We start from the raw sequence: 14,399 nt of genomic DNA on the forward strand, positions 1-14,399 counted from the left end.
AGACTTATTGCAGGCTGGGCCCTGCTGCAACCCCACCATGCTTAGCCGAAGGCCAGGTGCAGATCAAGGTTGGGTGATGACAGGGTCTTGGCTGCAGGGCCTGTCCACGGGCCTGGCTCTGCAGCTAACCTCTGCTGCGCCCCACCAAAGGATGTGTACAGCATGGGGTTGACTGGTTATAGAGGTTGGCCACAAGGACTGGCCCAGGCATAGCATGAGTTAGGGTTGTTATAGTGGCCAGGCCCTGCTGCCAACCACTGCCATGCATGGACAAAGGCATTGTGCAGTGATGGTTGGATTATTGTATAGTAATGAAAATTACTGTATGTTAAAAAAGCTGAAATTTACCAAACTAGCTGAGAAGATTGTTTTTTCTTTTTTTTTATCACTCCCCTGTTCCCTCAAGTCAGATGGAGTCAGTAGCTGGGTGGCATGGGGACCTAGCTTCTGGGATCACATCTCACTTCCACAGAATTGGCACTACCTTGGAATAAAAAATACTGCAAAGATTTGTGCTACAACATTATGATTACAGGGCATTGTTAGTCATATATACCACATACCACAGTGATACATTGTTGTCATCACATACATTTATTGTTAAATATGGGTAAGTACAAATGTTCTGTTGCAGTATGCTCTGCATCTGGAATAATTTATTTGGACAAACTGGTCAGGAAAATCTTAGGATCCCAAAATGAGTGCAGTTCCCTATCCATGAACTAACAGCTCACCCACTCTATGTAGTGTCAAGCGAGCTGTCATGTTTCCTCCAGTAGTGGCCCGACAGTCCTTAGTCTGATGGCTAGATGCACTTCAATCTATAGTGATCAGATTGTCTGTCTTACTTAATATGGATATTCTGACATACTATTTTGTTGTTCAGTATCACCAGATTGTCAGTTCTAGTTACCTATTTAATGTGGATGTTCTGGTATACTATCTTATTGTTCAGTATCACCAGTAAAAGCCTTAAATTAAAAAAATACAATCAAAATGCCTCTCCACCCTGGGGGAAAACTTCCACGGTGATAGGGCCTTTAGTTTTTTTTTTCAAATTCAAACTTGTGTTTTTGGCTTTTGTTTTTGAAAAACAAACACATTTGCAGAATGGCTGCAAGTAACATGCCGGACACAAACACATTGGCCCTCATTACAACCCTGACGGATGGTGAAAAGTGGCGGTAATACCGCCAACAGGCCGGCGGTACTAACTGTGAAATTATGACCATGGCAGAAACAGCTCAGACAGACAGCCACTTTAACACACCGACCGCCAGGGCGGAATCAACAGGCTCCACAGTGGTAACCGCCTACAGCCAGGCAGAAGACAATGTTCCACCCACTTTATTATGAGACAGGAAACCGCCACTTGTTCGGGGGTGGTGCCTATGACATCAAAAGCCTTGCGTAAACACTACACAGAAGGGAAACGACTCTCCCATGGAGACTCAGGGAACAACCACAAAGCCCTGGAGCCCGAGTTGCATGTCTTCCCCAGGCTCTTCTACGTGCTGCTCGACTACGAACATCAATGACGGAAAAGACGACCACGGTGAGTACTGCTGCCTAGCACACGGGGGAGGAAAAAGAGAGTGACACACACACACGAAACATGCAACAACCTCAACCGAACACCATACACACCAGCAGATGCAGTAACATAACATATTCATCCCGTACTCCTCAGGAATAATGCAAGGACAACTACAATAGAGTAAAAAGAGTGTAATAGGATAAATATAGTAGTAATACGTGCATCCAAATCAAAAAGTATATACATATTTACAAATCAAGGGACACTGCTCAGTCCTCAATGTCTGTGGGCCACAGGGCCACATCACAAAGTCCAAGGCCCCAGCTCATTCCTGCAACAACATGAAGAGAACACTGCAGGGGCATCAGGTCAAAAATAGCCAGGCACCTCAGGAAGACGGGGAATGGGGTGATACCTTAGCAGGAAGATGGTACAACGCCACTAGTCCTGGAGGGAGCAACATGCCCTGTGCTCTGCCTGGGGAGTTCAAGGCCACAGACTCTCGTGGGTGACTTGCCCACATGCTTTGTAGGGGGTAACATGCCCTGTGCTTTGTCCTGGGGAGAGCAAGGCCACAGTCTCTCAAGAGGGTGACTTGGCCTCATGCTCTGGAGGGGGCAACATGCCCTGTGCTCTGTCCTGGGGAGTGCAAGACCACAGTCTTTCAAGTGGGTGACTTGCCCACTGGTTCTGGAGGGGGCATTGTGCCCTGAGATCTTCAACCTGGGGAGGATGGGGTGAGTGGATGTCTCCTCCACTGGTTCTGGAGGGGGCATTGCGCCCAGTGAGCTTCATCCTGGGGAGGATGGGGGGAGTGGATGTCTTCTCCATTGGTTCTGGAGTGGACATTGTGCCCTGTGATGCAGATCTTGGTGAGTGGAAGGTCACAGTCTGTCAGCTGGGTGTCATACCCACAGGATTTGCAGGGGTCAGGCCACATAACAGCCCATGGACGCAGGACTACACACTGTCCACCAGTGGTGATGGCTGTTCAGTGGTGGCAGTGCTGCTGTTGGAGCTGGTAGTAGTCGGGGGAGGCTCCAGCCCATCCCCCATAGCCTCAGATGGCTGCCCACGGGGGCAGGTGGTGGTGCTGGTGGCGGTGCTGCTGGTGGAGCTGGTGGTGGTGGGAGGAGGCTCCAGTCCATCCCCTGCAGCCTTGGACGCCTGCCCACTGGGGCAGGAGGCAGTGCTGATGGCAGTACTGCTAATGGAGCTGATGGTGGTAGGGGGAGGCCCCAGCCCATCCCCTGCAGCCTCAGATGGCTGCCCACTGGGGCAGGTGGCAGTACTGGTGGCTGTGCCCCTTGTCTCTACTACCTGCTGTTGCAGGCCTCTTGCCCTTCCTTCCTGCAGATTGGGCTGGCTACTTGTCCTTCCTTCCTGCAGCTGGGGCTGGCTCCTTACCCTTCCTTCCTGCAGCTGGGGCTGGATCCTTACCCTTCCTTCCTGCAGCTGGGGCTGGATCGTTGCCCTTCCTTGGCTCCTTACACTTCCTTCCTGCAGCTGGGGCTGGCTCCATACCCTTCCTTCCTGCAGCTGGGGCTGGCTCCTTGCCCTTCCTTGAAGTACCTGAGGCAGCCACCCTTTCCGTCTGGCTGGCTGGTGGCCGGGATCCTTTCCCACCTGGAGTTGCTGGGCACACTACTGTACCCGTGGACTTGGTGGCTGAAGTGTTACCTGGGTTTTGAGCACCCCGGCCTGACGTGAGGGATGGGGGGAGGGCTAGGGAAGAGGTCAACGGTGGTGATGAAAAGCTTCTTAGGGACATTAGGGTGGGAAGAGGGAGATGGTTTGGGAGTGGAGGAAGAGGGAGTGGTGGTAGGAGGTGTCAGTCTGCTGTGTTTGGGTGCAGGTACATGGGCTAGATGCTGTTGTGAGGTGGATGGCTGTTGGGTGTCTGAGTGCTTGCATTTGTGTACTTTGGGAGGAGGGGGCACAGACACAGTGGGAGAGGACACATGGGCCATGTGCATGGATGTGGGGGTGGTGACTGCCAGTGAGGCGTGTGTACTGCTAGGTATGCTGGTGATGGTGGTAGTGGATGAGGATGTAGTGCATGCAGGTGTGAGTGGAGACGCAACTGGGAGGGAGGTGGTCGTTGAGGAGGAGGGGGCCACAGTGGAGGCAGTGGATATTGGTATGCCTGCTTCTGGATTATGTTTGTGTGAGTGCCTGTGGGATGAAGTGTGGTGCTTGTGTTTGCCATGTCCATTCTTGTGTGTTGTCCTGGGTGCCTGCCTGTCTGACTGTGTGCTAAGGATAGGTTGGGGTTGAGGGGAATGGGATTGGGAAGAGGAAGTTGGAGGGGGGAGGCTGAAAACTGGGACAATGGCTGCCATCAGAGAGGAGGCCAGAGCCTGGATTTATCTCTGTTGGGCCACCAAGCCAAAGTGAATGCCCTTCAGAAATGCATTGGTCTGTTGCATTTGGGCTGCCAGCCCCTGGATGGCGTTCACAATGGTGAACTGCCCAACAGAGATGGTTCGCAGGAGGTCAATAGCAACCTCACTCAGGGCAGCAGGGCTAACTGGGGCAGGGCTTGAGGTGCCTGGGGCGAAGGAGATGCCCACCCTCCTTGGTTAGCAGGCATGGGAAACTCGCTCAGGGGCTGCTGGGAGGGCGATGTTGGTACCAGAGGTGGCGGCTGTACCTGTAGTTGGGGTGGGCACAGAGGTGTCCGACACCACCAGGGAGCTTCCATCGGAGGAGGTATCCATGTCCAAAACGTCCCCTCTTGTGTTCGCCGTGGTGCTTCCCTCACCTTCCATCCCACTGGTACCCTCACCGTCGGTGTATTTGGCCTCCTGGGTCCTGTTGGATGCAGCTCCCTCCGTCAACTGTGCCTCTGCTCCTCCGCCAGATGATGCTAATGCCCATAAGTACAGGGTGACATAACAGAAGGGAGGGGAGAGACAAAGGATAGACTTTGTCAATGGCGGCACCAACACCACCGTTGGCGTACACAACACACTCACACATAGGGAACAGCCATACGCATTAGGCAAAGCACTACCAGTCACAATGCTAGTCAGCAGCCCAGGGATAGGGACATCTAAAGCAAATTGCAGCATACCTGAGATCCACAAACCCCTGAACAGTAGTGGATGCCTACTAGCTCGGTTGGAGGACTTTAACATCAGAGCCCTGCCCAACATGTGTCCTACTCTGCAATGCCAGGCTGGCTTAGGGCCACGCACAGGGCCCACACCCCCCACCCGGGTCCCACCCCACCAGGCATGATGGGCACTGTACTCACCCCCTTGTTGCTGCTGTGATGCCCCCAATTGCCCATCTAGCTCCATATAGGCCACCACTAGTATGGGGGCCATCAGGGGAGTCAGGGTTTGACTGGCACCCCTTCCTCGTTGGGAGTCCATCTCCAGCTGGCCCTCTGCCATCTTCCATGCCCAGCATCTCAGGTCCTCCCACAATTTTCGACAGTGGGTGCTCCACCTGCCGTGGACCCCCAGGGTCTGCACGTCCTTGACAATGGCACACAATATACCCTTCTTCTGATGGGGGTTGACCTGCAGGGAAATACACACAGGGTCACAATATACCCTTCTTCTGATGGGGGTTGACCTGCAGGGAAATACAAACAGGGAGAACTATTAGTCCGACCGCCCTGCATGTTCCACTTATGGCCTACCATGCCCCTTCCCATCCCCATTGGCACTAACATGGCCCAGCATACCTGCTTTACACTGCCCAGGGCCCATCCACGAACCCCCCCTACATGAGGCCTTCACACACAGCACTCCATGCATTCACACCGCATGCATCGTACTCACGGTGTACTCATCTGTGCCCATACAGCAGTCGGTACTGGGGTAGGGCCCTATGCACCAGCCACTCCAACTCCGCCGAGGAGAAGGCATGGGCCCTTTCCCCAGTAACACGAGCCATGGTCTGTTCCAAACACAGGTCACAGCATCATATGCATTGTAAGTCCTCTCCTGTTGAAGGTCAGGTAGTAAGTGAGTGAACAGATAGAAAACGATGGTCACGTCCACGGCGGTGCGTCCCGTCACCGCCGGCGTACATCACCATTGTCCACTGTTCCCCAGAGGGCCAAATGATAACAAATGAGGAGTTGCACTGTGGTTCTCCTGCAACGGTGCACAATGTCGGAGGAATTACCTCATTTTCACCTGTCCCGCCATACAGGACTGACGGACACCATTTCAGGGGGGGGTGCAGGCCATGGATCCTAACTGCGTCACAGTACACAAATTTACAATTTGGACGTATCCCACAAAATTAATGTTACAATCACAATATGCATTAAACTATAGTGGTTCGAATGTACAGGTAATGACCAGCTGCTCACACTTTTGCCTTATAGATTGCAACCGCTGTGGATGAATTGGAGATGGAGACATCCCCCCATGTACAGACCCCTGGTGGACTTGGCAACAACAGAGGACAGGCACATTATACTCACCTATAGACTTGACAGGGCCAAAATCACTGAGCTGTGTGCCCAATTGGTGCCTGACCTAATATCTGCTATCCGTCACCCCACCGGGATCCCCCCTCTTGTGCAAGTGCTATCTGTGCTCCATTTCCTGGCAACTGGTTCTTTCCATGTGACAGTGGTCTTGGCAGCAGGAATGTCACAGCTAATGTTCTCAATAGTGCTGACCAGAGTGTTGGCTGTCCTGATTAAACACATGTGCAGCTACATTGTTTTCTCCCAGGTGGAGGATTTGGCCATAGTGAAGGCTGACTTCTACCCAAACATCATTGGGGCAAATAAGGGAACACATATTGCATTTCCCCCCCCCAGCGGCGAAATGAACAGGTGTTCAGAAATTGAAAGAGTTTTCACTCCATGAATGTTCAGATGGTGTGCCTGGTGGACAAGTACATCTCCCACGTCAATGCTAAGTATCCTGGGTCTGTGCATGATTCCTTTATCCTGAGGAATAGCAGCATCCCAAATGTGATGGCCCAACTCCAGAGGCACGGGATGCCACCCAGTGGATGTTGATGTATGGGTATGTTGTGGGCCCTAAGGGTGAGTGTGTGGCTAACAGTTGTCCCTCAATATTCACAGGTGACTCTGGTTACCCCAACCTCTCATGCCTACCGACCCCTGTGAGGAATGCCAGTACAAGGGCAGAGGAACATTACAATGAGGCACATGGGCAAACAAGAAGGATTATAGAAAGGACCTTCGGCCTCTTGAAAGCCAGATTTCGGTGCCTCCATCTAACAGGTGGGTCCCTGTGCTACTCACCCAAGAAGGTCTGCCAGATCATTGTGGCATGCTGTATGTTGCATAACCTTGTCTTGCAATGCCATGTGCCTTTTCTGCAGGAGGAGGAGGCTGAAGATGGCCATGTGGCAGCAGTGGACCCTGTGGACAGTAAAGATGAGGAGTCAGAGGTTGAGGATGAGGACAACAGAAGTGCAGTCATTCGTCAACACTTACTTGTATTATTTCAAATATAATTGACAGTTTGATGTGTGACATTGCCATTGGCAGGCTGACTTCCTACTTCTATGCCTACTCACTGTACCCTTTGCCATCTCTTTTTGCAGATGTTGGTGCCCTACTATTGCTCCTGGTGTGTTCAGTGCAGCCAACTACAGGTCTTTCCTATGTAAACATTACTGTATAGTTGAATTGCAATATTTAACCTGGTTAAATAAATACATTTTAAAATCATTTGACACCCACAAGACTTGTATTTTATCAAAGTGTGTTTATTGCAGTGCTCTGAAGAAGAGGAGGTAGTGCAATGGGCTGGGGTGATGGTGGAGGAAAGTCCAAGTTAGAGTCCAGTCTATTTGTATCAAGAGGTGTAGTATCCAAGGGGGCATAGGGAGGGGAGCAATGGCAGTTCTAGGTGGACAGGGTGACACAAGGGTGACAATCAGGAGAGTCTTATTTCCTGGCGTGGGTTTTGGCAATAGTCTCTGGCTTCTGACTGGATCGCAGGTAATGTTTGCGGGGTGGTTCTCCTGCTGCTGCGGAGGGGTGCTGGTGGCCTGTTGGTCCTGTGGCGGGGCCTACTGTCCACTAGCGCCGGCAGAGGTGGAGGGCTGTTCTTCAGTGTGGCTACTGTCAGACGCCCGTTGGCATACCACTGCCTCCCTCATGGTGTTGGCCATGTCAGCCACCACCCCTGTAATGGTGACCAGGATGGTGTGGATGTGTTTGAGGTCATCCCTGATCCCCAGGTACTGTCCCGCCTGCAGCCGCTGGGTCTCCTGCAACTTGGCCAGTATCTGGCCCAAGGTCTCCTGGGAATGGTGGTATGCTCCCAGGATCCCTGCAAGTGCCTTGTGGAGAGTGGGTTCCCTGGGCCTGTCCTCCACTGTCGCACAGCAGTCCTCCCAGCTTCCCTGCTGTTCTGTGCCTCTGTCCCTGAACCGTGTGCCCACTGACCCCAGGTCCCTGATTGTCTTGGGTTTGTGGGGTTGCCTGGGGTCCCTGTAGTGGTGGACACACTGCTGATCAATGTGTCCTGGGGACAGTGGCATGGGCCCGCTGGGTGGGTGCTGTGCTGGTATTTCCTGAGAGGGAGGCTCTGTAATGGTATGGACTGTGGCAGGGTAATCGACTGTCTAGAGGTCCCTGATGGGCCAGGTTGGTCATCGTGATCCAGGCGTGCAGAGCTGCTGTCACCACTGTGGGCCTCTTCTGTGGGGAGACTGGATGTTGGTGGCACCTCCTCTCCGTGACATTGAGTGGGGGTCCTGTTGGGATGTAAATGCAGTGTTATTGTCTGTCTGTGTGCCATCTTGTGCATGGGTGTGTTTCCCTGTATGGTTGTGATTGCCCTGTCACCTTTGCCTTGTGTGTGTGGTGTTTTGTGGGCTTGGTGATTCTCTTTAATGGGCATGCTTTAGTGATGGGTGTCCATGCAGGTCTGTGATGGGTGTCCATGCATTGGTGTGGCATCCAGGGGTTGGTTTTGGGATGGGTGGGTTGTGATAGTGGGGTATATGTGAGGTGGTGGAGTGATGGGGGTGAGGGTAGGGGTAGGAGTTTGTGATGGCATGCAGGTAGGGTGGGGGATATAATAGTAAAGATTTGACTTACCAAAGTCCAGTCCTCCTGTTACTCCTGCGAGGCCCTCAGGATGCATGATTGCCAAAACTTGCTCCTCCCATGTTGTTAGTTGGGGGAGGAGGTGAGGGTCCACCTCCAGTCCTCTGTACTGCTACCTGGTATCTTACAACCACAGAACGCTATTTCCCCCTTAGGTCATTCCACCTCTTCCTGATGTCATCCTTTGTTCTGGGTTGCTGTCTCACGGTGTTGACCCTGTCCACTACTCTCCGCCATAGCTCTATATTCCTTGCAATGAACGTCTGCTGTACCTGTGATCCGAATAGCTGTGGCTCTACCCAGATGATTCCCTCCACCGTGACCCTTACCTCCTCCTCTGAAAACCTGGGGTGTCTTTGGGGGGCCATGGATGTTGTGTGAGTGGTGTGTGTGAGGATGTGTGGGTTGATTTGCTGGGGTGTGTGCTGTGATGTGTGTGTATGGTGTATGGGTGATGGTGTTTTGTGGCTCAGATTGAGTAGGTGCTCCTGGCTTGTCTCTCTCTCTGTTGGCAATCTTTTTTTTTTGTTGAAGGGCTTGTGGGTAATGTGGGTGTGTGTTTTATATTGGATTGGGTGTGTGGGTGTGGGTGTGGTGTGTGTATGTGTGTCAGGTGTCTGTAGTTTGACTAGTCCAATGTGGTGTAGTTTTGTAAGTGTGTGTGTATTTTGAGCACAGCGGTGTGTACGCCAATGGTTTACTGCGGTTGAAAGACCGCCGCCGTGATTCGTGGGCCCTGATACATTGGGTGTATTTCTGTTGGCGTAACGGTGTGGGTTTTGGTAACACCAGTTTATCACTGATCTTTGGGTTGGCGGACTTGTGTTGGTGTCCGTATAATGGCGGATTTCTCTGTGTGGGTCATAATACCCGTAGCGGTATAACGCTGCAGTCATAGTATGTTGGCAGCCGTCAGCACAGCGGTAGGCGACACTTACCGCCAAGGTTGAAATGAGGGCCTTAATCTCCTTACTTAATAGACTCCATACCTGTACTTCTGCACGGATTCGCTATAGTCAGGATGGCAACCTCAATGAAGCATTTTCTTCTCTGAAGGGGGCTAGACGGGTGTGTGCTGGCCCCTTTTCTTTTCCACCTTTACATAAACAGCCTCGAAGATTTTTTATGTAAGATGGGGAAGGATCTGCCTCTTGTTAACTCTCAGCCGATCCCAGTATTACTTTATGCGGGCCCTGCTGTCCTTATGTCAAGGACAGCAAACGGCTTTCACATCGTTACTGTATGCTTTTAACACTTTTATGGGAAACCTTGGTCTTAAAACTAACAGAACAAAATCCTTCGTGATGAAGAGTGACCCAAGGTTATAAAAAAGTAAAAGATTTGTTCTGGAGGGAGTGGAAATACTTAAAGTTCCTAACTTCACCTACTAGGGGGTTCCTGTTGATGTTGTTTTTAACTGGAAAATTTTAATTAGTGTTCACATTTTGCAGTTCTAAAGAGCTATTCACACAGTTTTTTGATTTTCAAAGAAACTGGAACATAAACCAGTGAAGGAAATGCTGATTGTTTGTAACAGTAAATGTCTTTCAATTGCCTCATTTGGAGCTGGGGTGTGGGGTTATAAGTTTTTGAGAAGGCTGTTAGCCGTCCCTCAATCTACTCCGGCTGCATTTTGCCATGACAAAGTAGGTTTGAGGGGTATAGCCAACCACATAAGACTGCAAGCTTTATTGCTCTGGTCAAGAGTCTGGCTAAATCCCGAAGCTCATCTGTGTAGGTATGTGATTACGGATTGTCTGTCATTGACTCGATTTATGAACATTCCCTGGCTCAGATATGTTAATTTCATGATCTCTCATCTTGGGGTAGGGGATTATTTCCAGGACCCCAACTCCTTCTCGGGGGGGCAAAGAGGGGATGCAGGTCCTTTATTGCCATTCTATTCATAATTCAAATGTAACCAGTGACACACCTGGGGATCTGGAGAGTCCGCAGCCACAGTCATTACATCCCAAGCTATACCTTAATACCATCATTTTTGAGTGGCACAGGTCTCTACTGGCCAGACTTTGACTGAAGTCCATACGTTATCTATTAGCATTTCCCACTCTGGAACTTGGTTTAAGAAACTTCTGCCATTCGGCTGTGATGATAGATCGCGCCAAAGTACATTTTTGTACTTTATTCTATTGTGCAATTTATACACTGTACCTAGGAGAAGGTTTTTACATCCCGTTCCTCTTCCCACGGGCACTAGGCGTAATCACCTTGCCTTTTATTATTTACAGAACTTGGGAAGAGAGGGGACAATAGAGGCGGTGCTAAATTTGATAAATGCTGCTATTCGGATTCGAAATTGTTATTAAGTTTTTTTAAATGTGTTTTCAGATTGATATTGTTACTTATTTTTATCTCTGATTATGGTGCATGTAATAGATTGTGTCTTTAATTGCTCTTTTGAGCCGAAAACAATTTTCTGATGATGATGACTATGAAGTTAAATACAGTCTTTCCCAGAATGCCACAGTATAACATGACCCCTTAAGTAATTGAGGGAATTACTTCAATAATTGCAGACTTGATGAGCATGAAGTTCTAATAGAAGTGATGGGCAACCCTTGTAATTCTCCAATTAAGGGACTACGGGAGCCAGGTGGAAAATAATTCATAGTCCAGGATTTGAGAAAGGTGAACGAAATAGTGGTATCATGTTGCATGTAATGCCAAATCCAACAGTAATTTTATTTGAGATTCCATGTGAAGCAGAATGTTTTTCTGTTATTGATTTGTCCCAAGCATTCTTTTTAGTGCCCTTACATGAAGACAGTCAATTCCTTTTGTCATTTAAATTTGGCAGTTGTGTGTATTCATTGTGCCGAACTCAACAGGGATTCTCAGAATCACTGTCCATTTCCCATCAGATCCTGAAAAAGAACCTAGAAACCTTAGATATGCCATTTCAATCCGCCTTAATTCAATACATTGATAATTTGCTAGTTGCATCTAGTACACGTGAAGCCTGCAGGCAAGATACCATAGCTTGTTGAATCATTAGTGCAAAAATGGACATAGAGTTTCCTCTACAAAATTACAGAATTGTCTAAAGGAAGTAAAGTATTTGGGTCACCAGACTGACAAAGGTGCAAGGAAAATGTCTCGAGGGAGTTACGAGCATAATGTAGATGACACCCCCCATTTACACAGAGAGATGTTAGAATGTTTCTGGGCATGGTGAGCTGCTGCTGCCAAAGGATCCCAGATTTTTCAGTAATTTCTAAACCTCTGCAGAAATTAATGCACAAAGACATTACTTCCCACTTGATGATGAATGCATGAAAGCTTTCACCGAGTTGAGGGAGAGTTTGTGCAGATCTCCGGCTCCGGGAATGCCTTATTATATAAAATGTTTTGACTGTTTTGTCATAAACGTGATGTTTGTGCTCTTTCTGTTTTGACACACTTCTTGTTCGCAATGCCTATGCTCACCAAATTGGAAGATACTGTGCACTTGATTGCGTCACCTTCAATGAACAGTGGGGTGATGGAAGTGACACCAGTGAAACAAATCAGCGTTTCCTAATGTCAGTGGTTGATACCTGGGATGAGATATCGAGATTGCGGGCATTGGTGACAGAAGAAGATTGCAGGAGTTGGGGAAGAGCAGGTTGTGTAAAAAGAGAGGAAGATGATGTCTGGATTTCTAATTAAGGGAAAATAGTGTAGCTGAATTGTTTGTTGAACTCTATGGCTAGATATTACCATAGACATGTTCGTCTAAGCAGAGATGCAATGATTTGCACATTTAAACAGACATGGTACAAACCCAGATTTAGGTTAATCGCAGAAGCAGTATGCCACAGATGTGTTACATGTCAGCAAGCAAATGTGGGAAAAGGCACTGTAGTTAATTTGAGCCATGTAGACAGATTGGGAAGTAAATTTAACATTTAAAAGAATGTGACTAGATGTTGTGGAAATGCCTGCCTGTAATGTCTTGAAGTATGTGCTGGTGATTGTGTGAGTGTTTTCACATTGGATGGAGGCCTATCCATCATACAGGACAGGATACATGAGAGTCTTATTGTAGCCAAGCTGCTGCTCAGGTAACTGATACCTAGGTTCAGCTTTCTGACTTCTTTGGAATCAGATAGATGATCTCATTTTAACAACGAGATCATACAAATGTTGTGTGTGGCAGCAAAACCTGCACTGTAGTTGTAGACCAGAGGCATCTGGATTGGTAGAGTAAATGAATGGAACACTTCACGCTCAATTGGCAAAGGATTGTGCCTCTACAACACTGAAGTGGCCTGGTGAGTTATCACTTGTCCTGATGAGCATGCGTAGCACCCCGGACAAGAAGACAAGAGTGTCACCACATGAATTCCTTATGCGGCGCGCAATGATGTTGCCAGCACTACCTGCCAATGTACTTGTGAGCATGACAGATGACAGTGCAGGATTACTACAAAGGTCTGGCTGATGTGGTTCGCTCTTTATCTCAGCAGGTTGAAGCAGGTTGAAGCAGCAATGGTTCAAATGGATCAAGAGCAGTGTTGCAGCTTAAAGGCTGGTGAACAGGTGCCCGTCAAGAAGCATGTGAGGAAGACTTGCTGAGAACCAAAGTGGAAAGGACCTTATCAAATCATCTCAGAGACTGCAATAGCTGTGAAGTGTGCTGGTCTTTCAAACTGGATTCATGCTAGCCACACATGCAAAGTTACATGTCCTCTTCAACACACCGACTCTGATCCCCTAAGAGTGCATGTGGAAGCTAACAGGGTTCAGATTAACAAGCTGTGAGGACTCGACAAGTGGCTGTAGCAGAACCTGTGCAAAATGGTGAAAATCCAAGGTGCAGGAGAGCCAAGTCAAAGTCAACTGACTCCTGCCAAAACAACAAACATTGAAAACACAGTTGCACCTGAAAAGAGAACTGAAAAAGGAGATCAATGGCCCACACTCATACCTGACCCTATTGCTGATAAGCTCCTAACTATAGCAGAAAAATCGAATCAAAATGAAGGCAAAATGTGTGCTGTGAGAAGAACAAAAAGGAAGATTGTCAAGCTGAAAACACTCGTCACCTGAATGGATCTATCTTGTTGCAAAGGAATGTGAGAATGAGGTTATGGCCTTCTGTTTTGACCGTGAGAATTCAGGTAAACAATCTGGAACTTGTGATCATATTTAACCTTGCCAATTTATCAACAGAGACACTACAGACTGGAAGTGACAACAATTGATCATTAGACTGTGATTTTTTAAAGACTAATTTTTTTGAACTGTGTTTGAAACTTTTAGTTGAAACTTGTTCTTTCTAGAATATCAAGAACTGTTGTAAATAAGTGCAAAAAGACTTTTTGAAAAGCCACTTTGAATTTCTGATTTGTGCTTGATTTTGTTTTAAAATATTTCCTTTTCTTTTCCCTCTTTGATTCCACCGAAGCCATGTACTCGGAACTGGGTAAAAGTAGCAAACGTAAATAGGTGTGCAATGGTTTAGCTATAGTATGTGTGATTGCGAGTATTTTATTGATTGCAGGATTGAGTGATGCAGTGAAAGTAAATGTGCAAACCACAGTGACTCCACTGTAGCTAATAACACCATCTAAGCTGGAGAAGTTTCACAATGATGAGAGATTGCTTCATTTAGGTGATGCAAAGGGAATTTGTCTTCTAATGTTTATTATAGTCTGCTGTATGAGTATGTGGATACATAGGTGTGCTCACAGATTCCTTTGTCAGTGCAAGAAGAGATCACAAATCACAGTCAACCACTGACCTATGGCATTAGTTGCAATATATCTAGTATTTTTATTCTAACTTTGATCT

This window comes from Pleurodeles waltl, chromosome 10, assembly GCF_031143425.1.
Source record: "Pleurodeles waltl isolate 20211129_DDA chromosome 10, aPleWal1.hap1.20221129, whole genome shotgun sequence".
Taxonomy (NCBI): Eukaryota; Metazoa; Chordata; class Amphibia; order Caudata; family Salamandridae; genus Pleurodeles; species Pleurodeles waltl.